Source organism: Crocuta crocuta, unplaced genomic scaffold (genome assembly GCF_008692635.1).
Source record: "Crocuta crocuta isolate KB4526 unplaced genomic scaffold, BGI_CrCroc_1.0 scaffold39, whole genome shotgun sequence".
In the NCBI taxonomy this organism is placed as follows: Eukaryota; Metazoa; Chordata; class Mammalia; order Carnivora; family Hyaenidae; genus Crocuta; species Crocuta crocuta.
In genome coordinates, this window is record NW_027533334.1 from 782,298 (window position 1) to 807,017 (window position 24,720).

General features: G+C 37.7%; 1 protein-coding gene across 3 annotated transcripts in view; it reads right to left on the reverse strand.

Annotated features, from left to right (window-relative positions):
- Positions 1-24,720, reverse strand: part of OXR1 (oxidation resistance 1) — a 360,417-nt gene that overhangs the window by 86,152 nt on the left and 249,545 nt on the right. The gene's annotated exons all lie outside the window — the stretch shown is intronic.

Genomic DNA, 24,720 nt, shown 5'->3' on the forward strand with positions numbered 1-24,720 from the left:
TAATGTGTAAAACAGAGCACATCTTCCTCAAAAAGAGAGCCTCACACTTCCTTCTTTTCTCTTTTAGTCTAGGACTTCCCTTTTCAACACAATGACCCTAGTTAGCTAGTATTTCTAAAATTTCACCCCATGTTGGCCTTCATGACAGTCTTTTTACAGTTTTATGCTATCCTTTTACTTGGTAATATGTGCTTCCTTCTTTCATCTCTTCTACAAGCTCAGAGAACATCTTGTCAAGCCATGCTGCTTTCTCCCCATTATGCTGTCACATTAACATTTCTCATACTTTGTTTGAAATTTTTTTTGGAAAGCTACCATCTCTCATGAAGGCCTTAGTTCTAGTCTTTGAAGTTAGACTATCATGTCTTACTTGTCTATTATCTGCCTCTCCCTACTATCGTTCACCAAGGACAGGGACTCCCTTTACTGCTTAGAACATGGCCTGGCACATAGTAGGCACACAGATAATTATATTTGTTGAATGAATGAAATCATGCCCATAGTTTCTCTAAATCTGATCCTAACCCACTTTTCTACAACCCGAGAATCAGATGCAATTAAGTCGAACTTACTTCTTCCCTTCATTATTAAGAATACCCATTACCAATACTTTTTCTCACAGCGTGGTTCTCAGCCTTGGGTCCACATTTTTTTAGAATTCTTACAGAGCATTTGAAAATCCCAATGCTCAAGGCACGCTCCACATCAACAAAATCCAAATTTCTCACAGGCAGGATATAGACATCATGGAGAATGCTCCCCAGGTGACTTCAGTGTACAGTCAGGGCTGAGAACCACTGCAGGACTCCTGTTGTTTTTGTCATATAGTCTTTTCTGTTAGGGAAAAATAAGTCCAGACATTAGTAAATGTTATGACACCATCATGTGAGGGATTGTTAGTAATACTGAACATATATTGATTGTTTACTATGCCAGGCGTCATACTAAGAGTTTTTTCATACATCATTTCCTTTAGATTTCACATCCACTCTGCGAAGGAGGTTAATGGACACCCCCCTCCTTTCCAAATAAGGTTATGGGATCAGAGAGGTTAAGGAGAGCAACACTGTCAATTTAGGGCAGTCAAGAGTCTCTCGGGTGTTTGCTTTTAGTTTACTGATCCTACAGCACAGGGGTTTTCAGTCATGGGCAATTTTGCCTCCCAGGAGAGTTTTTAGATTAAAATATAGGATTTCCATTTAAATTTGAATTTCAGGAAAATGATGAATAATTTTTTTTAGTACAAGTCTGTACCAAATGTTTCATGGAACGTACTTACATTAAAAAGTTACATGCTATTTATCAGAAATTCAAATATACCTGGGCATCTTCAGTTTTCATTTGCTAAATCTGCCAACTCTACCCCCAGGGAATATTTAGCAATGTCTGGAGATATTTTTGGTTGTCAAATTGAGGGTGCACTACTGGCATCTAGTAGGCTGAGGCCAACGATGCTGTTTAAGATCTTGTAATGCTCAAGACAGCTGCCACATCAGAGAACCATCCAGCTTCAAATGTCACTAGTGACCGGGCTGAGAAGCCCAGATCTAGTGAATGTTGGGAAAGATTAAGCACTCCCATAACAGCATAATGCCTCTGGCAACATTTATGGTCTGTCTTCAGAAAGCCTATTTCATCTGTATCTCACTATATTAGTATGTAATATTCTTTTGCATTTGCACTTTGGTAAGTTGAACATGGAGATACCATGCATCTACTGCTTCTGGTACTTCTTCATCTCATTACAGAGATATGGGGGAGGGACAGGCTATTGCCACTTCCTGACATATCTTTCTGTGCTTTCTTTTTCAGCCTCACATTTTCACTCACAGCTTCCAAATATATGAGGTCCCAGTTAAGACACCCTACACTCTGAAGTCCTCCTTGTACCGATTTGACTTAGCTGCAATTAGCAAAGAGAAATCTGGGACTCACAGAAAGGTGTGAGAGAAGTCCATATGGCCAAGGGAGAAGAGAGCTGCGTGCAGAATGGTTTATTGCTAATGCAATGATGCTACTTTAGCTAGCAAATCTGTATGTTGTGAATGCCATTACCATGATGGCAAGTTTTTGGTAACTTCTACAGTTGTACTATCTTGCAGATGTTCTCTCAAAACCTTAGCAAAGGAATACTGAAGTGAATTTATAAATGATTTATAAATGATTTTTATAAACCATGCATATTAGCTTGTCATGAATAAATCTAAGTAAACGTATGTTATATACATATTTTCTTGTTTGAGCTTGGAACATGTAAAAAGCATGTTGGGTATTCTTTCAAGCATTAGGATCAAATATATAGGGTGTATTTGGTACAAAGAGTTTTTAAGTATTTCTTTGGCAATTTGAGAATCGTGGGCCAGAATTTGAATTTCAAAAGATTTTTCTCAGATGTAACTTTAATATACTCACTTTAGAGTATTTCTAAAAACTAATTTGCAAGGTAACAGATGTCAGTTTTATGCCACCAAAGGTTGGAGCTTATATAGCAAAGTAAAGATCACTTGCTATTCAGGCTTTTAAAAATAAAAAAAAACCTTTTTTTTTTTTTAAAAAAACCCACGAACTGCGAGATCATGCCCTAAGCAAAAGTCGGACGCTTAACCGACTAAGCCACCCAGGTGCCCCAAATGTATTCATTTTTACATCTGTCTTGATTCTACACGTTTTGGGGGGAGGGAACTTATCCTTATATAATTAACTTCTGACTATCTTATTTCTCTGATAGAATCCTTTAGGACATACATGCCGTATAAATGCATACATTAAAGTTCTTTCTTTTGTTGTAATAATATTCTTTTAAAATACAAAAGGGAAGGGCACCTGGGTGGCTCAGTCGGTTAAATGTCCGACTTCAGCTCAGATCATGATCTCATGGTTTGTGAGTTCAAGCCCCACATTGGACTTGCTGCTCTCAGTGCAGAGCCTGCTTGGGATCCTCTGTCCTCCTCTCTCTGCCCCTCCCCTGCTTGCACTCTTTCACAAATAAGTAAACATTTAAAATTTAAAAAAAGTACAAAGGGAAATAAATATTTTGCCATTTTTATTAATTCTTTGGACTATGAAACATTGCATCCTGCTTCCTCTCAAATCCATCTACAGTCATAAGGACATTCTAGATCTTTGAAACATTGTTATATTTTATCATAAACAATTTTAGGGGCGCCTGGGTGGCTCAGTCGGTTAAGTGTCTGACTTCGGCTCAGGTCATGATCATACAGTTGGTGAGTTCAGGTCATGATCATACAGTTGGTGAGTTTGAACCCCGCATTGGGCTCTGTGCTGACAGCTCAGAGTCTGGAGCCTGTTTTGGATTCTGTGTCTCCTTCTCTCTCTGCCCCCGCCCTACTCACACTCTGTCTCTGTTTCTCAAAAATGAATAAAGATTTTTAAAAATTATATAAAAAGATAAATTAAAAATAATAAAAAACAATTTTAACAGCAGCAGCAGGATTAGGGGAAACAACAAATTATTCTAATTACAGTTCTCTAGCTGAGGATTATAACATTGTGCCACATCAGAACAAGCAAGCTGAGGGGTAGAAGAGTGTGGAGAACATGTTTATGGAATGGCCAACGATCACGCTTTAACTCCCAGCTTTTGTTTTGTACTGATGGAGGGCTAATGAGCAATACAGAAAACTTGATGCAGAGGCTGCTGCTGTGGAGGAAACACAGAGAGACACCAGGTAACTGGACATCTAATAAAAAGAAGAGAGAGAGAAAACAACTCAAATATCTACAAAATTGAAAATCCCACACATCTATCTAACAATGCAGCTTCCTATAAACAGGGAGCCTCCCAGGGGCATAACCTCAATTAGAGAAGTTTAAAGAGCAGCACCTGAGTGTCAGCATTTCTCTGATTCAGAGTCAGAACAGAATTCCCTCCACTGTCCTGTTACTCATTTGTTCCTCCTAATACGTATTTGTCTAGAGGAAACTCTTAGATGCTGCAGGTTATTCCATAAAACCTAAACCAACAGATCAAAGTAGAGTACTAAACTACTTGTCGTTAAAATGGGAAGGTTTCTGAAGGCAAAGTCTTGGGCGTCCCCTGACTCACCCTGTAAACACGAGGCACCTACTAAACTAGTCAGGCGTCATTTGTTCATCTGTAAACACCATAATGTCTACATCTGGGGATGCTGGCTGACTTTATTATTTAGTCTTTGAGAACCATTCTTAGGTTATTATAGGAAGAAGCCAGAAAACATAAAACATATTACCACAAGTACTGCCACTTAATAAGTTGCAAAAGTGCTTGGGTTTTCTTTTTAATAGCTTGGGGAATTCTCTTTTGCTCCCTTTTCCAGAAACAAAAAATGATATGCTTTGCAGCTGGTAAGTACATAAAGTGTTTATATGATGTTGAAAGGAATGCCTTTCTATATGACAAATACATGCCAGATTAAAGGGTTTCCTATTGATCACGTAACATCAAAAAGCCTTCATGTGCACTTAAGCATAGGCTCTCAGCTGAATGAGATCAGTACAGGGCTCTATTAAATGCTTGATTTGGATGAACAAGTAGCTTCCCATTTTATCAGGCAACCATGAAAGCGAACTGCCAGAGAAGAATGCCACAGGAGGAGAGCAAATACAGGACTAGAACAGAGGCATCATCAAATGTTCTTCCTTTTTAAATAGAACTAAGGCATAAAATCTAAAATCAATGACCCAAAGTATTCACAAAGTTTAATTCCTATCATAGGATCATTTTTGAGAAAAAGAGCTTGATGGATTTTTTTAAGTCGTCTGGCTCTTAACGGGACCACCTAAAATTGCCCCCAGAACAATGAATTTGTCTTACTCTTAAAATACTTTGGAGGATGGGGCACCTGGGTGACTCAGTCGGTTAAGTATCCAACTTCGGTTTAGGGTATCAAAAAACCTGGTTCATGGGTTTAGCCCCGCGTTGGGCTCTGTGCTGACAGCTCAGAGCCTGGAGCCTGCTTTGGATTCAGTGTCTCCCTCTCTCTCTGCTCCTCCCCTATTCATGCTCTGTCTCTCAAAAATAAATTAAAAAGTTAAAAAAAATTTTTTTAAATAAAATACTTTGGAGGAAGCTTCTTTGGGACCCCGTTAATTGATTAACCCTTCTCACTATAAGAAACTTAGTTATTTCTAAAATTTCCAGAGCATAAAGCCCATTTCTTTTGGTATTTATTAAAAATTATGAAAATTCTAACACTGAAAGTAGATAGAAGGAGACCCACTGAATAAAACATTTGCAAATGATATATGCAATAAGGGGTTAATATCCAAAAACATATAAAGAACCTATACAACTCAACACACACACACACACACACACACACCAGTCTGATTTAAAAATGGTCAGAGGACCTGAAAAGACATTTTTTTTCCCCCCAAGAAAACATACAGATGGCCAACAGACACATGAAAAGACACTCAACATCACTATTAGGGAAATTCAAATTAAAGCCACAGTGCGATATGACTTCATACCCGTTAGAATGGCTAAAATCAAAAACAAACAAAAAAATAAGTGCTGGGAGGATGTGGAGAAAAAGGAACCCTTATGTATTGTTGGTGGAAATGCAAATTGGTGTAGCCACTGTGGAAAACAATATGGAGGTTCCTCAAAAAATTAAAAATAGAATTACTATATGATCCAGTAATTCCATTACTGGGTATCTACACAAAGAAAATGAAACCACCACTTCAAAAAGATATATGTACCCTATATAAGTTGCAGTATTATTTACAATAGCCAAGATATGGAAGTAACCAAACGTCACACACTGAGACCTGGCCATTTGCAACAACATGGATGGATCTAGAGGGTAGAATGCTAAGTGAAATAAGTCAGAGAAAGACAAACAGCATATGATTTCACTCACAGAAAAAAAGAAAAAAAATCAGACTCTTAAAAACGCAGAACTGGTAGTTAGAGGGGAGGAAACTGGGTGGATGAGTGAAATGGATAAAGGGGATTAAGAGTATTTTTATCTTTTTTTAAAAATGTTTTTTTTTATTTCTAGGAGAGAGAGAGAGAGAGAGACAGCGTGAGCAGGAGAGGGTCAGAGAGAGAGGGAGTCACAGACTGAAACAGGCTCCAGGCTCTGAGCTGGCAGTCAGCACAGAGCCCGACGCGGGGCCCGAACCCACGAACCGCGAGATGGTGACCTAAGCGAAAGTCGGACGCTTAACCGACTAAGCCACCCAGGCGCCCCAAGAGTATTTTTATCTCGATGAGCACTGAGAAATGTACAGAATTGCTGAATCATTATATTGGACACCTAAAACTAACATAACACTGTATGTTAATTATACTTAATCAAATAAAATTTAATTATTTAATTATTTTATCAATAAAAAATAATAAAAAATATAAAAGAAAGAATATCAGATATGATGGTGGGTCTTCACATATTTGAAGTTAATAGACAATGTTAGAATGTTAGAATTTTTTAAAAATTAAAAAATATTCTTTATACAAATTTACATGGAAAAACTTTAAGATATATCTTTTGGGTGAGGATTTGAGGTTCCATTTTTCCTCTTTCACTGTTTCTGGTTTTATATAGGGGCTGAAGTCTGACATATTTACTACTGCTGAAAACAGAATCCAAAATGACCAAAAAAGTAGATAGAAGAGTAGTATGACAGGTTCAACAATTTTCAAGATGTAACCATATTTGTATCACTTATTGCTATTTTCTTTGTCAAAACATTTTAAAACAAATTCCAGATATATTATTTCACCCCTACATGGATCAGTATACATGTCTAAATTTTAAACATAAAAATATTGGACACCCAACATTAACTATTAGGTACCATTAACAAACCTAATGAAATTAGCATGCATTCTTTTGTAGAATCCACGATCTAGTCTATATCCAGTTTTCCCAATAGGTAAAAATGTCTTTTTGCTATTGGCTTGTTGAATCATGATCTAAAAAAGGTCTACATACAACAATTGGTTAAGTCTCTAGTCATCTAGACCAGTGCTTCTCAAACTCTATTTGCAAATGAATCACGTTCTAGGAAACACCTGAGATACTGCTGATCTAAAAATCTCCCAGGTGGTGGTAATGTTTTTGGAATCAAAGTGGGCCATACTTGGAGCAGCAAAGGCTCGACTGTTTTTTTTTTTTGTTTGTTTCTTCCATGCCATTGGCTTGTTTCAGAAACAGGTCAGTGATCCTTGGCTATGTCCCATGGTCTGGATTTGTGTTTATTTGTGATACTGAATTGTGTAAATAATGTAAATAATGTTAGCTCTAAAAACTTGAGTATTAGTTTGCCTTTTCTGGTAAGAATATCTGATGTTCTGTAATTAAAATTACTACTCAATCTGTGAGAATATCACATACTTTATGGTGACTGTTGTGTTAAATACATGGCTCTTGAGTCAGATCTCTATTATTCAGTTTCTGCATTCATCACTTACTAGTTATATGACATTGGACAAGTTAATTCCCCCAAGCCTCAGTTTTCTCATCTATAAAATGGGTATGATAGGGGCACCTGGGTAGCTTAGTTGGTTATGTGTCTGACTTTGGCTCAGGTCATGATCTTGTGGTTTGTGGGTTTGAGTCCCACATCAAGCTTTCTGCTGACAGCTTGTAGCCTGGAGCCTGCTTCAGATTCTGTGTGTCCTTCTATATCTGCCCCTCTCTTGCTCACATTCTCTCTCTCTCAAAAATAAACAAACATTAAAAAAATTTTTTTAATGGGTATAATAATATCTATTACAGGAGCACTTGGGTGGTTAAGCATCCCACTCCTAGTTTCGGCTCAGGTCATGATCTTGCAATTCCTGATTTACAGCCCTGCATCTGGCTCTGTGCTGAGATTTTCTCTCTCTCTCTCCTCTCTCTCTCTCTCACAAATTAAATACATAAACTTAAAAAAATAACAATTATATTATAGAGTAACTGTGAAAAATGTCACTTCGCATGTATTCAAGAAATGCAAGCTATTATTGTTATTAACTGTCTTTTTTTTTACTTCAAGTTAAAATATTTTAATTCCCAGGATTTTTCTTCTAAGTCCTAAAACTAACTTTTCAGCTCTTTGTTCATTAAGGCTCTACTATAAATTAGCTATATCTTTTCTTTCTATTTGAACAGTGCAGATCACAAACTAGGCTGGACTCTACAGGGAGCATATTACGAGTTTTCAGAAAATTTCCTTATCATGTTTTAATTATCTTTCAGATTACCATGGCTTATATAGCCTACAAATAAGACTGTTTTTTAATCTTATCTCAGTTCATCCAAGTAAACCTTTGAAAGAGTGTTTGTTCTTGGTAGTTCATCAGAGAACTTTAGATAATAAAACTGCATAATAGGAAATGGTTCCAAGCCAACCATCTTAAGTGGATATTACAGACCTAAGGGAGCCTGTTTTCAATCATGTAAATCCTATACAAATTATATATTCTTTTGATGTGTTATCAGTAATAAGGAAGTGTTTTGATATCAAGACTAGGGTTTAGTCAGAGAGTAAGTCTTCAAGAGATTACTGAAGTTGAGCTCATGGGACAAGCTTTTATTTCCTTCTTTCTTTAATATCTTCACATTAAACATCATACTTTGCTTTTTTAAAAATATAATTTATTGTCAAATTGGCTAACACACAGTGTGTAAAGTGTGCTCTTGGATTTTAGGATAGAGTCCCATGGCTTATCACTTACATACAACACCCAGTGCTCGTCGCAGCAAGTGCCCTCCTCAATGCCCATCACCCACTTACCCTCTCTCCCACTCCCCCATTCACCCTCAGTTTGTTCTCTGTGTTTAAGAGTCTCTTCTGGTTTGCCTCTCTTCCTCTCTGTTTTTAACTATTTTTTCCCTTCCCTACCCCATGGTCTTCTGTTAAGTTTCTCAAGATCCACATATGAGTGAAAACATATGATATCTGTCCTTCTCTGACTGACTTATTTCACTTAGCATAACACTTTCCAGTTCCATCCATGTTGCTGCAAATGGCATGATTTCATTTTTTTTCTCACTGCCAAGTAGTATTCCATTGTATATATAAATCACATCTTTTTTATCAATTCATCAGTTGATGGACATTTAGGCTTTTTAAATAATTTGGCTATTGTTGTAAGTGCGGTTACATGTGCCCCTATGCATCAGCACTTTTATATCCCTTGGATAAATTCCTGGTTGAACCTCATACTTTGAGTCCAATCCCAAACAGCACAGTACCTTCTGAAGTTTATTATGACTGAGCATATGAACATAGCACATGATTTATATGGCTATGAGGTCTGCATTTTTAAGTTAAAGCCACGACTTGTAAGTTATTGCTTTCTTTATAGTAAATTCCATCAGTACAGCGTAACTTGGAGTCATCTTTTAGAAGAAGAAAGCACTGGCCAGGTGATCAGGGCCAAAAAATAAATTAGGCCATGAGTTGAACATTGTTTCATACTTTGCTCTTTTTTCTTTTCCTTTTAGCTTGATCTTCTCAGATGTCTTTCCGATGAGACTATGAATATATTTGTTTCAGAGACGTATTCTCTAAGTTTAACGATATGAAGAGTAAGGTAAAAAGGTAGAGCTGGAAAAGAGTACTAGGGCCAGAACAAAATAACTGAGGGAATATGTGAAGGTCGGTTACTTTTGAAAAGTTATTTGCAAGACAATCAGATGATAAGAGAAGACTAGTGGTATAACCATAATTTTACGAGTATGTAATGTAGTGTTTGGGAATAACACTATTTATCTGTGATGCAAGCAACCTAGTGATTTAGCTAGAAATCATATGATAGGTTACATAATTTAACAAAAGTTATGTATATATAAGTCATGACAAGTTACATGACTAAACAAAAGGCAGCAAAAATTTAAATAAGAGTGGTGTATAAAACATGCCCTCTTTCTTTGTAGCTTATATATCATGTATATACATATATAAGACATATTATATACATATACATCATATATAATTATACATATGTATATATGTATACATGTGTATATATATATACATATATATAGTGTGTGTATAATATATATATGTATATACATATATATATACCACATATGACACCTACCCAAATAAAGATCGATACAGAATAAGCTTTACCTAACAAGGACAACCTGTTACTAGATAATAGAGCATTTCATCTGATAGCTTGTTTTATTTCCAGACATTTGAATGCATTTTACCTGAAATTATTTCTTAAAAGGTGAACATAAAAAGGAATTGACTACCCAGAAACAAAGTAGCATTTTATAACCATATTCAGATTTTAGGCCAGAGTAGTTTTCTCACATTCATCCAGAGAAAGGTAAAAGACACAGAAAATGTGTTATATAATCAATCACTCTAATAATGGATGGCACAGGTCGCTATGTACTTATGTGATACTACTAGAAGGTGATATCTGTTTCCACATTAAGCATAAAGAACCTGAGTTCTTCTCTCCAAACCCCTTATTACAAAATCTGAAGGGCAGATCTAAATGGATCATGTTCTATCTTTCTTCATTCTTAATATTTGCAAGATCTAAGTCTCCTAAGAAATCTTCTGCCTTCCCAATCTGTATTTAGATTTTTTTGGGGAGGGGGCACTGTATCCAGATGAGGGGTAGAGAAATATACAAAGTATTACACATAATACCTAGCAGACATGGCAATTTCCTCAGAACACAGAATGGAAGCTATATTGAGAATTTTTTTCAGTTGGCTATTAAATCACTGTATCAGTGATATGTTCCCAAGTATATCTGCATTAAAAATCACCAACATTTATATATTCTTTACTAGTAGTCCAATTATGATCTCTTATGGTGCAACCTAGGTCATTACTGACACAAAGTAGCCATTCAATAACTATTTGTTGACTGAGTTAAATGAATAAATACTAACAGAATGCAAGGACAGCATACTACATGTTCACTGGATGCTTCCAATCTAGACTCACATCCATAAAATAGTCTACCTTTTACAATTCAATTTATAACTACTTAAAAAATCAAAGCCACAAAGGTAGTTTGATGGGTGTGTGTGTGTGTGTGTGTGTGTGTCCCAAGAACTGAGACTAATGGAGAAATATAAAATGAGATGCATAGGCAATTCAAGGATGCATATTTCTGAAGTCATTTAATTTGCCTTCTTAATTTCATATTCCATCTGTACACATAAACACAGCAACTGGTTAACATCCACACGAAGTGCTGTCAAACATCACTGTATAATACTACAGGTTGTAACTGTGTACCTGTAGACTCTAGTGTAACAAAGTTCAAACATTTCCAGTCTTCCAGTTTTCCTCTCTGCCCCTCATCTCTTCCCACTCACATGTTGCTCTTCCTTAGCTTTCATTATTGAACCAGTATGTGAGATATTTAGTATTTTCTCCTTCTCCAATGATTTCCCTGCCTGATAACCACTTCCCTTGATCCAGAGCATCTGTGCTCTGTTAACTCCATGGTATAGTTTTCTAGGCCTCATGCTTAAGGTCAGGTCCTATGTCATACAGCAAAAGGCCAGAGGAAAATCCTCCAAAAGGAACTGGTATGATCTTTTTCGGAAGGTAATGCTACAGATTATTTTCAGCAATTCCCATTTATCTTTCCTAAGCATTTACTGAATATCGGTGCAGCAGTGATTCACATATAATAAGCAAGAAGTCTGCTGGTCCCTGCCTCTATTCACTGTACCCCATAGTCATATGATAGCTACTGAAATAAAGAAAACAGCTCAGTAAGTTAAAAATAAAAGAATGCCTCTACATAGTGGTCTCAAACCTTTCAATGAATTGAGTGCCTTACAAATTTATGGCTACGCTGCCTCTTAAGAAACGGGTTGTTAGTCGTGTGGCTTTGGAGTTCTGCTGCTCCTGATAGGTTTAATTGATAGACTACTCGGCTATTTCTGGTTTGGGGTCTATAAGAAAAAGTTACTCTATGGGTGGCTTCAAGTTACTAGATAGGTGATCTCTGACTTTTAACTTAAATTCTAATTTTGGTTATATAGTAATACTCTTGAAACAAAAAAATGTTGATATATTAATCTACTGGAAAATACATTTCAACATAGAACACAGTCATCCCAACAAAGGATAAATGTTTTTCATTAGAAAAGCCTGAAGTTCTCTTAGTCTTATTTTAAAAATATTTTTTCAGAGAGAGACAGAGACAGCGTAAGTGGGGGAGGAGCAGAGAGAGAGGGAGAAAGAATCTGAAACAGGCTCCAGGCTCTAGGCTGTCAGCACAGAGCCCAAAGTTTGAACTCATGAACAGTGAGATCATGACCTGAGCCTAAACAGGCCACTTAATGGACTAAGCCACCCAGGAGCCCCACAAAATCTTATTTTTAAAAATGATGAGATGGGGTGCCTTGGTGGCCCAGTCGGTTAAGCGTCCAACTTCAGCTCAGGTTATGATCTCACAGTCCGTGGGTTCGAGCCCCACGTTGGGCTCTGTGCTGACAGCTCAAAGCCTGGAGCCTGCTCCAGATTCTGTGTCTTCCTCTCTCTCAGCCCCTCCCCCACTCATGCTCTGACTGTCTGTCTCTCTCTCAAAAATAAATAATAAAAACATTAAACAAAATGATGAGAGTTACATCACTTGGTTTACTTTCAGATCCTCTGAGACCACATTTCGGTTGCACTATAGGCAAATGGTAAGAGTTCATACAGCTTATGAACCATGAGAATAATTTGAAGTTGATATGTTTTAAAAAATTGAAGGTTTATTCATTTTTGAGAGACAGACGGAGATAGGGAACAAGTGGAGGAGGGGCAGAGAGAGACAGGGAGACACAGAATCCAAAGTAGGCTCCAGGCTCTGGGCTGTCAGCAAGAGCCCAATGTAGGGCTCGAACTCACAAACCACGAGATCATGACCTGAGCCAAAGTTGGATGCTTAACAGACTGAGCCACTCAAGTGCCCTTGAAGTTAGTATATTTTAAAATTAAGTTTTTATTGCCTATTAGTGTATTGTTACAATGCCCAACATGGACATTTAGTTAATTTATGCTTATTTTACTCTCACTAATGACTAGAGAAGCAGAAATATGCATTACCATTCTTCTTCTAATACATACAACTCCTTCCTTTTTATTACCTTCTTAATAAAACTATGTTTTATTTATCTACTACTTTTAGCTTTTGATTTGCTAAAACCCTCATTTATTTTCCCTTAATCAATGCTGGGAATTCGGGGAGGGGGAGCAGAGAGTTAAGATAGATCTGATATTCATGATATCCATTTCATACATTAGAAAATGATACAGGCAGGGGCGCCTGGGTGGCTTAGTCGGTTAAGCGTCTGACTTTCGCTTAGGTCACGATCTCGCGGTTTGTGGGTTCGAGCCCCGCGTCGGGCTCTGTGCTGACTGCCAGCTCAGAGCCTGGAGCCTGTTTCAGTCTGTGACTCCCTCTCTCTCTGACCCTCCCCTGCACACGCTCTCTCTCTCTCTCTCTCTCCTAGAAATAAATAAAACATTAAAAAAAAAAAGAAAATGATACAGGCAGAGCAAATAAACAATTTTTCTGAGGTTATATAGTTACTTAGTGATTTCTTACTTAGGAAGATCTGCTGACTACCTGATATCCATTCCTCCCTCTTCCTTCCTAATTCTATTTGAAATAACAATATGCTTCGCAAAAATAAAGGTATTTCTTCACTTTATTTTTCTAGGTAGCCCTGTGACATAATTCTGAACACTGAGACATGACCTGAATTCTCTTAGAGGCTTCTGGGAAATTTTGCTTTACTGATACAGGTGCCATTCCTTCCTGCCCCTGCTTTCCTCCTGTCCAGAGGATGGATGTGAGGGCCAGAGCTATAGCCTCAGAGAACCATGAGGAAAGGGTGGAGAAAACTTTAAAGAGACTTGACATCCTGAATTTATACTAGTGATTGTCTACTTCTAGATTTCTTCCACAAGAGGAAAACAGTTTTTATGGGACTGTAATCAGGGGTCTTTACTGGAAAACAAATGCACTTCCCTTCCTTCAGAGTAGGAACTTGAATTTAGGTTCTCAGTTTCCAGCTCTGCCACCTTTCCACTGTTGTAGATTGTGGCGCCTGCTAATCCTAGGCTGCAATTGGACTTGTCATCCCTAACACCCATGAGATGCAGCATTCAACATCAAGTCCTACAGCATGAAACCAACGGTAGTACATGTTGGATTTTAATTGGTTACCTTTATAGCTCTAAGCAAAAAAACAAAGTAACCGAAGGCTGTTTCTAGCATCTCTCTCTTACACACACACACACACACACACACACACACACACACACACACACACTTTTAATGAGCTTCTCTTGACTGCTGGCACTTAATGGCCTTTGTAATCTACTACTCAAATCCTAACAAGGCTGGCCTTTTCCTAAAGGCTTTAAGCTCTCAGTTACACTTTCTTTTACCTCTCTACCACCAGTCAAAGGTGATAGGTGATAGGATGGGAGAAGAAATGCAGAATTATTGTCACTGAAGTAATTTACAGGGATGTAAATATTTTAGGAGGGTATCTGCAAGATGACTTACAAATTCAGTTGAAGCTTTGAGGTCTCACCAGTACTCCTCATCTCATCCAAGTAGCTACTCTCAGGTTAGCCCCCTTGAACGTCCTCACTGATCCCCTACACCCCCATCCAGCATAGGTGGCAATGCAGTTACAGCAGGGATTTGCTGCTTATTGTTAAGATCTGCCAAGTCCAAGAATTAGAAGCGTACTAGAAACAGGAAAAGGAAGGAATGTGTTTTTGCTAATTTAAGAATACCCTTAAACGATATTTTAACTACGTAATACAAATCAGGTAATTAAAGTTTTAACTTTTTAATGTATGCTTCAGCTGCTATGAACACTCCAATAAATTTTCTTCCTTGTACCTTCCTCTTTTCTCATCTGCTGTCATGTTACTTTGTGTAAAAAGCCTACTTCCTCTTTCAGCTCATTCTCTCATAGTCTTTATGTTCCTCCCATGAGTATATCAGTTCTGCTGTGCCTATCAAGTGAAAAAAATAAAAATAAAAACAAAACACACTCAAGCAAAAGATTTGGTTTCTAGGCTCAGATTTATGACTCTGGCCAAATGGTCTTGGGCAAAGCATTTACCATTCCTGCATCTCAGTTTTCTTGGCTGAAAATATGGGGAGGTAGATTCACCTTGGAAAGGTCCTTTTCAGTTCTGAGATTCTAGAATTTAAGCCCATGTTTACACAGATGCCATTAATCTTTGCCACAATCTGGGGGGGAAGGAGAGTAACGTTATCCCCATATTGCAGATGTGGAAAGGAGAGGCTCAGTGACTTGTCTGCTAGTGCAAACTTGGAAGGCAAGAGTACAAGGAACTAACTCCAGGTATTAGCTGACTTTTCTCTCTGCAGAGGAACCAAAGCCACCATTTTTCCCAAAATAAAAAAGGAGACAAAGGAGGTCAAACAGGTGAGATTTTATAGCTCATCCTCAAATTTACAGATAGAGGTAGGGGGTTTCACTCCCTTAAGACATGAGATTATAATTTACAGATATATCATACTGTACTTAGGTCATATCTGCTCTAGACCTTAGAGTTGTTGGATCTCTCAGGGATGGAGGATCCTGCTACACAAATTAAAAAAAAAAAGAGTTTATTAAAAATAATGTTTGCCCTCCTCTTCATAAAGAATAATGATAGTCAATAAATATTACTTATTTTATAATCTAACACATGTTTTTATGCTGGTAGATGTGGACTCTCTCTACTTGGAGGGATAATGTAAATTCAAGAATAATTTCTGTGTTGGTGTTCTTGACATACTATTCTATGCTAACCAACAGAACATAAATATTCATGAGTTTAAATGATTATTCTATTAAACATGGAAAAACAGAATATGAACACTAGCAATGACTGATTTATTTTGCAGCTGCACCACGCTCTATTTTCACCAGGTTCCTCAGGGAACATGAAAGTAGAGCCTGAGACTGGTAGTCAGAAGATCCAACCTCCGTTTCTGGGACTTTCCCTGACTCATGCAGTGGGCCACATGCCTATCAGTTCATCTCCCTTCTGCTCTCAGATGTTAGAATTTAGGAGTGTTTCCTAACTTCACTAAACTGTGGAACAGGGAATGAGCTTATGTATAACTCTGGGAAAAGTAAAAAGGATTGGGGCAGGGCAGGGGGCACAACACAAGATGAGTCTTAGCCAATTTAGCATGAGGTATGACTATTGTTTTTTTGGAGAATTTAAACTTTTAACAGAATTTGAATTCCAAATTTTAAATAACACTATTTCTAAATGTTATCTTCTCTCCTTTGGTAGGAAAATCCCTCAATTTTATGGAGGGAAAAGAGGACAATTTTGTCTTCTTTTCACTCCTTTTTTTACCTCCATAAGTCTGATTGCGCTCCTCCATAAGATCTGACTGAGCGTTATTTGAAGGGTCAGTGCAGTTGCACCTTAAGTAGGAGTAGGGTTTCTTCTGAGAAAGAGCAAAGCCCCACATATTTTGAAATTCTGTTCAGAGCTTGCATCACTTCAACTGTTCAGCATTTGTTGGGTGTTGCACACACCCTGCTCTGAGAATACAAAGGCATGAAGATACGGTGCCTGCACCCAAGGAACTGCCAACTGATCAGAGGGATTAGACATTTCAACAGATTATTGCTCTGTGGTTTGGTGAGTGGAACATAAAGGAGGACAGCACAGAAGTGCCTGGGACATCCAGAAAAAGTCAAAGACGTGGTTTATCGGTTAACCTTGGTGGGCAGTAGAAACAAGAAAAAGAAGGTCATCTTCCAGATACTGTAAGTTTTATAGTAATGGGTTTTGAAGAATGAATATTTAATCAAACCGAATTGTACACCTGGAAATGTGCCAGGCAACAGTCAGTTTATAAAAGCACTGGCTTTGGAGTTGCATGGATAAAATTACAACTCCATTTCTGTCTATAGGTGTGACCTTGGGCAAGTTGCCTGGCCTCTCAAAATCTGTTTCTTTGTTTAGAGAATTGAGATTATAAAACATCTACACCTCATGGGGTTATATGAAGATTAAATGAAAGAATACACATAAGTGCCCAGGCCAGTCCTTTAAACCTGGTAAGACAGTAAGTGTTCAGGAAATACTAGTTATTATTAAGTGCTCTATATACGTTTTCTCATTAAACTCTTAGAACAATCCAATGGATAGACATCCCTTAAATAGGACACAGAACACAGGAAATGCTAGGAAGATAGCTTCTAAACTATGAATGGTGTGTTCCAGGGTAAGGAGGCTGGAATATATCTAGTGGGCAATGGTAAATCTTTTGAGGGTTTTAAGAGAGAACCAACGAGTTCTATGTTCCAGAAAGATCATTAAGATGGCAGTGTGGATAATGGGTTGGAAGGGTAGGGAAAAAGAAGATAGGTTAGAAGTCCAGTTAAGAATTCCTTATAGTAAATCACCCTAAGTAATAGTAGTATGGGAGGGGCACCTGGGTGGCTTAGTTGGTTAGGTGTCCAACTTTGGCTCAGGTCATGATCTCTCGGTTCATGGGTTTGAGCCCCATGCTGGGCTCTATGCTAACAGCTTGGACCCTGGAGGCTGCCTCAGACTCTGTGTCTTCCTCTCTCTCTCTCCTTCTCCCCTGCTCACGCTCTTTCTCTCTCAAAAATAAATAAACATTAAAAACAATAGTAGTGTGGGAAATCCTAAATCCAACACTATAGACCTTCAGAAGGGGTGGCTGGCATATCCCCTGTGACTTCTACCTCTACCCTTCCTGTGACCTATAATGGCAAAAGCTTTAGGGCTAATTCTTGCAAGCTAAGAATTGTACCAGCAACTGGTGGTCTTTTCAGGTTCATTTTCTTTGTTACTAAGTGGCATGAGTTTTTGACCATCAGTGAAAGGCAGTAAGTAAGTTCCCTTCTAGAAATGGAAGAACTAAATATCAGTGTGATTATTTCTTGGTCACAGGGGAGAAGTAGAAAGCAGATGCTCTAAAAGAATTGGATTTTGATTCCTTATCATTTTTGCCATCTTTATATGTAGATGACATCATCATCATTCATCTATACATTGATTCAAGAGTAATATATTTCACAATAGTAGGGTTGATGTAAAACACAAATATAAGTTTATCACCTAGTGTTCCAACTTTTCCTGTTTTAAAAAGTCCATATTCCCTAACCTAGCATTTAATGGTCCCACTGTAAAAGAGTAATCTCTTTCCACTATTTTTGCTAGAGATTCTCAATAGTAAAAAGTATATTTCAAAAGAGAAGGATTTCAATAGAATTTAAAAACATGTTGAAGGTTGGGGCGCCTGGGTGGCTCAATTGGTTAAGCGTCCGACTTCGGCTCAGGCCATGATCTCACGGTTTGTGGGTTGGAGCCCCATGTTGGGCTCTGTGCTGGCAACTAGCTCAGAGCCTGGAACCGGTTTCAGATTCTGTATCTCCCCCTCTCTCTGACCCTCCCTTGCTCATGCTGTCTGTCTCTCTCTCAGAAATAAATAAAACATTAAAAAAAAAGATCAGTGATCTCAATATTAAAAAAAAAAAGGACATGTTGAAGACTACTCTTTCCAAATGCCAGAAGTTAGATAATTCAGGACTGCTCTCTTGCTTGTGTTCCAGCATGAGAATATATATCTTAAGAAGTGGATGAGAAACCAAGTTTTCTTTTGAAATACCATGTTTTCTGTCTGTCCCAAACTATTCCCTTTCTGCATGTGCTCTGATCCAATTTTGCGTAACAAGACATTCTTTATCAGAGTTGCCTCAAATTCAGTTGTTTGAATAACATGGTCATGTACTTTGAGATACATGTGGTGATGACGTGACAGAGAACTATTTGGAGAAAAGAGTCAAGTCATAAAGAAGAAAAAGAGTTTCAGCATTTTATGTTTTTCAGGATTTGCAATTGTAAAGTGATAAAAGCAAAATGTGTGTTAGCCCTTTAGAATTATTATTTATGGGGCATCTGGTTGGCTCAGCTGGTTCAGTGTCTGACTGAGGTTCAGTCATGATCTCACGGGTTGTGAGTTCAAGCACTGTGTTGGGCTCTGTGCTGACAGCTTGGAACCTGGAGCCTCCTTCAGATTCTGTGTCTCCCTCTCTTTGCCCCTCCCCCACTCATGTTCTGTCTCTCAAAAATAAACATTGAAAAAAAGGTTTTTTAATTATTATTTAAACTGGGGTGCCTGGGTGGCTCAGTTCGTTAAGCACCCAACTCTAGATTTTGGCTCAGGTCATGGTTTCTCTGTTTGTGAAATCGAGTCCCAGGCTCGTGGCTGACACTGTGGAGCCTTCATTTCTCTTTCTTCCTTTCTCTTTCCCCTCCCCCACTCACACATGGGCACATGTGTGCTCTCCCTCTGTGTCTCTGTCTCAAAATAAATAAAGATTTCTAAAAATAATTAAAAAGTTATTGAACACATTATCATGTTGCATTTAAAATGTTAATCATATAAATTTAAAAATTGGTCTGAAATATTTATATGATGAAAATTAGAACTGTAAATGTTTTAGAGAATTTATAAATTATACATTATTAAATTTATCTAATGTGTCTGAAACTGAGAAAAGTATCACAACACCAGTATTCACCATGTATAACCATGAGATCTTTTCCTCAAGTTTCAGAGTTGGTGGTGGTGGTGTTTTTTTTTATTACTAGAATATACATATGTTAAATCAGAAAATCAGCCTTGAGACTTGGAAGAAAAAGTGGAGAAAAAAAGACATTCTTTTTTTTTTTAAGACATTCTTAAATACTATCACAAGTTTAATAAATCTGAAGAGTTTTTACCAAGAAAATTAGACACTTTTAAAGTAAAAAAAAAATTACAACCACAATTAATCATCCAAACAGAGAAAGTGTTAAGAAACCACAAGACCAAAGCAAAAATAAGCAAATGAATTTAAAACTATGAAAAAGACTGAATTAAAAGGGAAAAACCACCAAACCTCAATCATGGCCATGTCATACAGAGAATGACATTGTATAAATTACCAGAGGCAAAACCAAACCAAACCAAAACCAAAAACCAGAAAGACTAGTTTTTAAAAAGACTTCAATTTAACCATCACAAATTACAAAAGGTCAAAAGGTCTTTTTAGTGAACAGGCTGAGACAGCAAATGTCATACTTCTACTTAATAGATTTTTAGAATTAAATGGCATAATATGTGTTTAACTGCATAAACTTCACTTGCTTCTAATAAGTGGGCTTTTAAGAGAGCTTGATAGTTTCAACATTGTAGATTGAAGATATCAAGAGAGCTTGATATTTCTTACATGTGTAGATTGATTTTTCCATTAATTTTTTTCCTTGTAAGAATTTATGTAACAACACACACACACACACACACACACACACACACACAACCTTGAACAGAGCAAGATAGTACTTCATGATACAAAAGAATTTTTTAACCCTGAAAATTATAGGTAGATTAGTACTTGAAAAGATATGAACTTAAAAGTATAAATTTCAAGCATATAGAAAAGAAAAAGATATGCATTAAGTATAACTAATTCCTATAGTAAACTTACACATAACCTAATATGCTTTTATAATAAAGTAAGCATATGAAAAATAAGAGAATATAGTTCAACTAAAAAAATTAAGTGTCACATGTGACATCATTTCAGTAAGAAAAGGATTTTTTTCAATTTTCAAGTTAGATAACATACAGTACAGTCTTGTCTTCAGGGGTAGAATACAGTGATTCACTGATGAACAGTCAGTGCTCATCCCAACAAGTGCCCTCCTTAATGCCCATCACCCCTTTAGCCATCTCTATCAACCCTCAGTTTGTTCTCTGTACTTAAGAGTTTCTTATGGTTTGTCTCCTCTGTTTTTTACTTCTTTTTCCTTCCCTTGCCCTATGGTTATCTGTTAAGTTTCTCAAATTCCACATATGAGTGAAATCATGTCATATCTGTCTTTGACTGACTTATTTCGCTTAGCCTCATACCCTCCAGTTCCACCCACATTGTTGCAAATGGAAAGATTTCTTTCTCTTTTTGTCGCCGAGTAGTATTCCATTCATCAGTTAATGGACATTTTGGCTCTTTCCATAGTTTGGCTATTGTTGATAGTGCTGTTCTAAATATTGGGGTGCATGTACCCCTTCAAATCAGCACTCCTGTATTCTTTAGAAAAATTCCTAGTAGTGCAATTGCTGGGTCATAGGGTAATTCTATTTTTAATTTCTTGAGGAACCTCCACACTGTTTTCCAGAGTGGCTGGATGAGTTTGCATTCCCACCAACAGTGCAAGAGGGTTCTGATAGAGAAACATTATTGATGACATAGTGCAGAATCCCCTTGGTGACTAAAGTGGCTGGGACTAGGAAGCCTAAATTGTGATTAACCCAGTTCAGGTTATTACCATTTCTCACTGGACTAACCTGTCCTATTCAAATCCATGCTCCAGAATGAACCACTTAAAACTTAAAGTTGCCAGGGAACACCATATGATGCATCAACTAGTCACTAGCAGAATCAGTCATGTGGCTAAAAAGTGAGTGTGTAGATCCTTGCTCTACACTCATGTGCTTTTAGAGCTAATTTATTCATTATACCAACTCTTTTTGTTTTTCTTTTTTCAGCAACGATGAGCCCTAGGTTCATTTCAAATCTGGGCTAAAAGACAGTTTTGGCTTTTTGATAATGTTGATGAAGCATGGGCAATCAGGATGAGTAGGGGGTGTGGGCAGGTGATGCTGTAGGCCTCTCTAAGCACCTTGTGTGACATGTACCAACCATCTTTTCCTTCCCTATAAAATGGAAACAATGCTAGTCCTGCTTACTTCATGGGGATATTAAGGAACTTCATGTAAAATTTGAATGTATGTTAAAGGTCATTATAAATCATGCAGGACAGAGCCAATTTAAGTAATTCTCTCTTAGAAATGGTAGATTGATGATTGAGACACAGGTAAAGAAGAAGAACAACTGCAGTGCTCGTAGTCAGAAATGAAGTTTAATTATGAGTATACATCAAGCCACTGGCTAACTCTGAGACTTAATTTAGTCACTATTACCATTCTCTCTAGGCATCCTGGTATTTTGTTGTTTTTGTTCTTTTAACCGAAATCATTTTCACCCCCTAATCTTTGCACTTATTATCCTCCCTCTCCATGGTTAGCTACTCCCCTGAATCCTTATATGGCTTCTCACCATTTGGGTTTCAGCTCTACTGATACCTTCTCATCCATGCCCCCCATTAATATCAAAGACCACTGTCCCACGGCCCTACCCCACTCCAATTGCACATGATCTTTATTTTCTTCTTAACATTTATTATCCAAATATCTTATTTATTTTTTAGTTGCTTGTGGATAAAGTCACCACTGCGTAGGAGCACTGTGTCCTTTTTTAGAAGGAGGACCTGAGTGACCAAGCGATCTGTCACTAAGCAAGATCAAACTGCCAACATTCTGGATGACAGGAAGTTCATAGTGACCTTGTAAAATCAGAAAATGATCTGCTGGAAGCCTGACTTTTCAGAGGAATGAGATGGGGAGAGGAAACACACAAGGACAAAAAACACTGAATAGAAACAGTCAGGATAATGTTTTGTTTTTGCTTTGCTCTTACATATTAAGAAGTTGGAACTGACCTAACATATTAAACAAATAACAGCTTGGAGAACAGAATTTCTTGTTCTTGTTTCTCAATATTCTGCAACCTGAATCCTATGAAAAAATATATTAAAGTAGCCTGAAAAGCCTGACAATTTCCTATATGATGTATTTGAATTGGTAAAGATATTCTTTTACAAACTGAATTTAAAATGTGTATACTTATTGTTCGGATAACTCATTTGCCTGTAATTTCTATTCTATAGCATATGAAATGTTATTTTAAAATATTTGCTCTTAGTCTCATCCCCTAAGGCAAAATTGTGAAATGGCACATTTACGTGTCGGCATTCCCCAACATCTTCTTTCAAAAAATGTGTCTCCTTTTTTAAGTAAGCTCTATGCTGAATGTTGGGCTCGAACTCATGACCCCAAAACAAAGAGCCTCATGTTCTACTGACTGAGCCAGCCATGTACCCCTGTCTTCAGCTTTGAGACACACTTAATTCTTCTCCACTCATGGTTTCACATACCTGCCCCATAACTTACTCTGTAAGGCCCTGCTTTCAGCTTTCAGCATATCTCTATTTGGAGTTTCTTCTAAATTCCTACTCAGAATTATATATAACCCTACTGTGGCACTTAAAGAAGTGTATTTTTTTAAAATTTTTCTAATGTTTACTTTTGAGAGAAAGAGAGAATGCAAGTGGGGAGGGGTAGAGAGAGACACAGACATAATCCGAAGCGGGTTTCAGGCTCTGAGCTGTTGGCACAGAACCCAACACAGGGCTTGAACCCATGAACCTAACAATGAGATCATAACCTGAGCTGATGTTGGATGCTTAACTAACTGAGCCACCCAAGCACCCCAAGAATCGCATGATCATAACTGTGTATGTGCCTGTTTCTCATTAGATTTTACTTGTACTACCAAATATATAGTCCCAGAGCTTACTTATTACAGAGCATAGCAGGCATTCAATAAAGGTTTTCATTTTATGCTTCTCCATATTGTTAACTTTTTAAAAAACCATTTCCCATATGTTGCTTTATTACTGCTGTTTGACAGTCTACAGGGGTGGGGTTGGGGTCATTTGTTTTTATGTTTTTCTATGTTAAAAACTCATACCATCTTTTTAGAAAAAAAAATTCCACAAGTGATGGAGTAAAGAGGCTTTGCTATATCTACTGTGCTGTTTAAGCTAGACAACTATTAATTTTCCATTTAACTGGAAGGAAAGCATATTGAAGAAAATCCCAGTGAACAGATGGATCTATATATAGTTCTATTTTTCCAATTCATTTACTTAGTCATTTAAATAAGAACCCCAGAGTGGTCTGAACACAGCCTCTGGAGCCAGGGCCTTGGGCTAGAATACTGGCTCTGACACTTGCTGATAAGCTTGTTTGACCTTAGGCAAATTCTTAATCTTCCTGTGCCTTAACTTTCTCATTTGTAAAATGGGGTAAGAATTATACCTAATGCACAGAGTTGACCTGAGGACATATTCAACAAATATTTATTTAGGACATGTTATATACCAGGCTCTGTTCTTGATATGAGTGATCAAATATGAAAAAAAAAAAGATAAAATTCCTCTTCCTAGAGTTTGCATTCCAATTAACAAGATAAACATAAATACACATATATGTGTTAGTGATAAGCGCTAAAGAAAAAGAAAAGCAGAGAAGAGGAATATGATCTGTTAAGGAACGGACGAAATTTGGAATTTTACATAGGGTGGCCAGGGAAGGTCACACTGAAAAGTCACCTTCTGAATCCAGACTAAGGAAAGTGACAGTAATGGCAGCATCAGTCCCTATGGGGGAGGCCTCCAGGGAGGGAGGAACAGTAAACTGTAAAACCCTTGAGAAAGAAGCATGCCTGGTGGGTTCAACGGACAGCAAGAAGGGTTCAACCACTTCAAGTGGTTGAAGTAGAGTGAACAGGGAGGACATTACAGGCAACAGGTTGTGTGTGTGTGTGTGTGTGTGTGTGTGTGTGTGTGTGTGTGTGACACACGTGTGCCCATGCAGGGGGGCGATCAGGTTGGGCCCTGTGTGCTGTGATGAGAGCTTCAGCTTCTGAAGAGAAACGGGAGTGCTTGAAGGAGGTAGGCATAGGAGTGACAGAAGGAGATTCATGTTTTCATGTATTCCTCCAGCTGTGTTGCTGAGAGCTGCTGGTTGGGGGTGGGGCCGCAGGA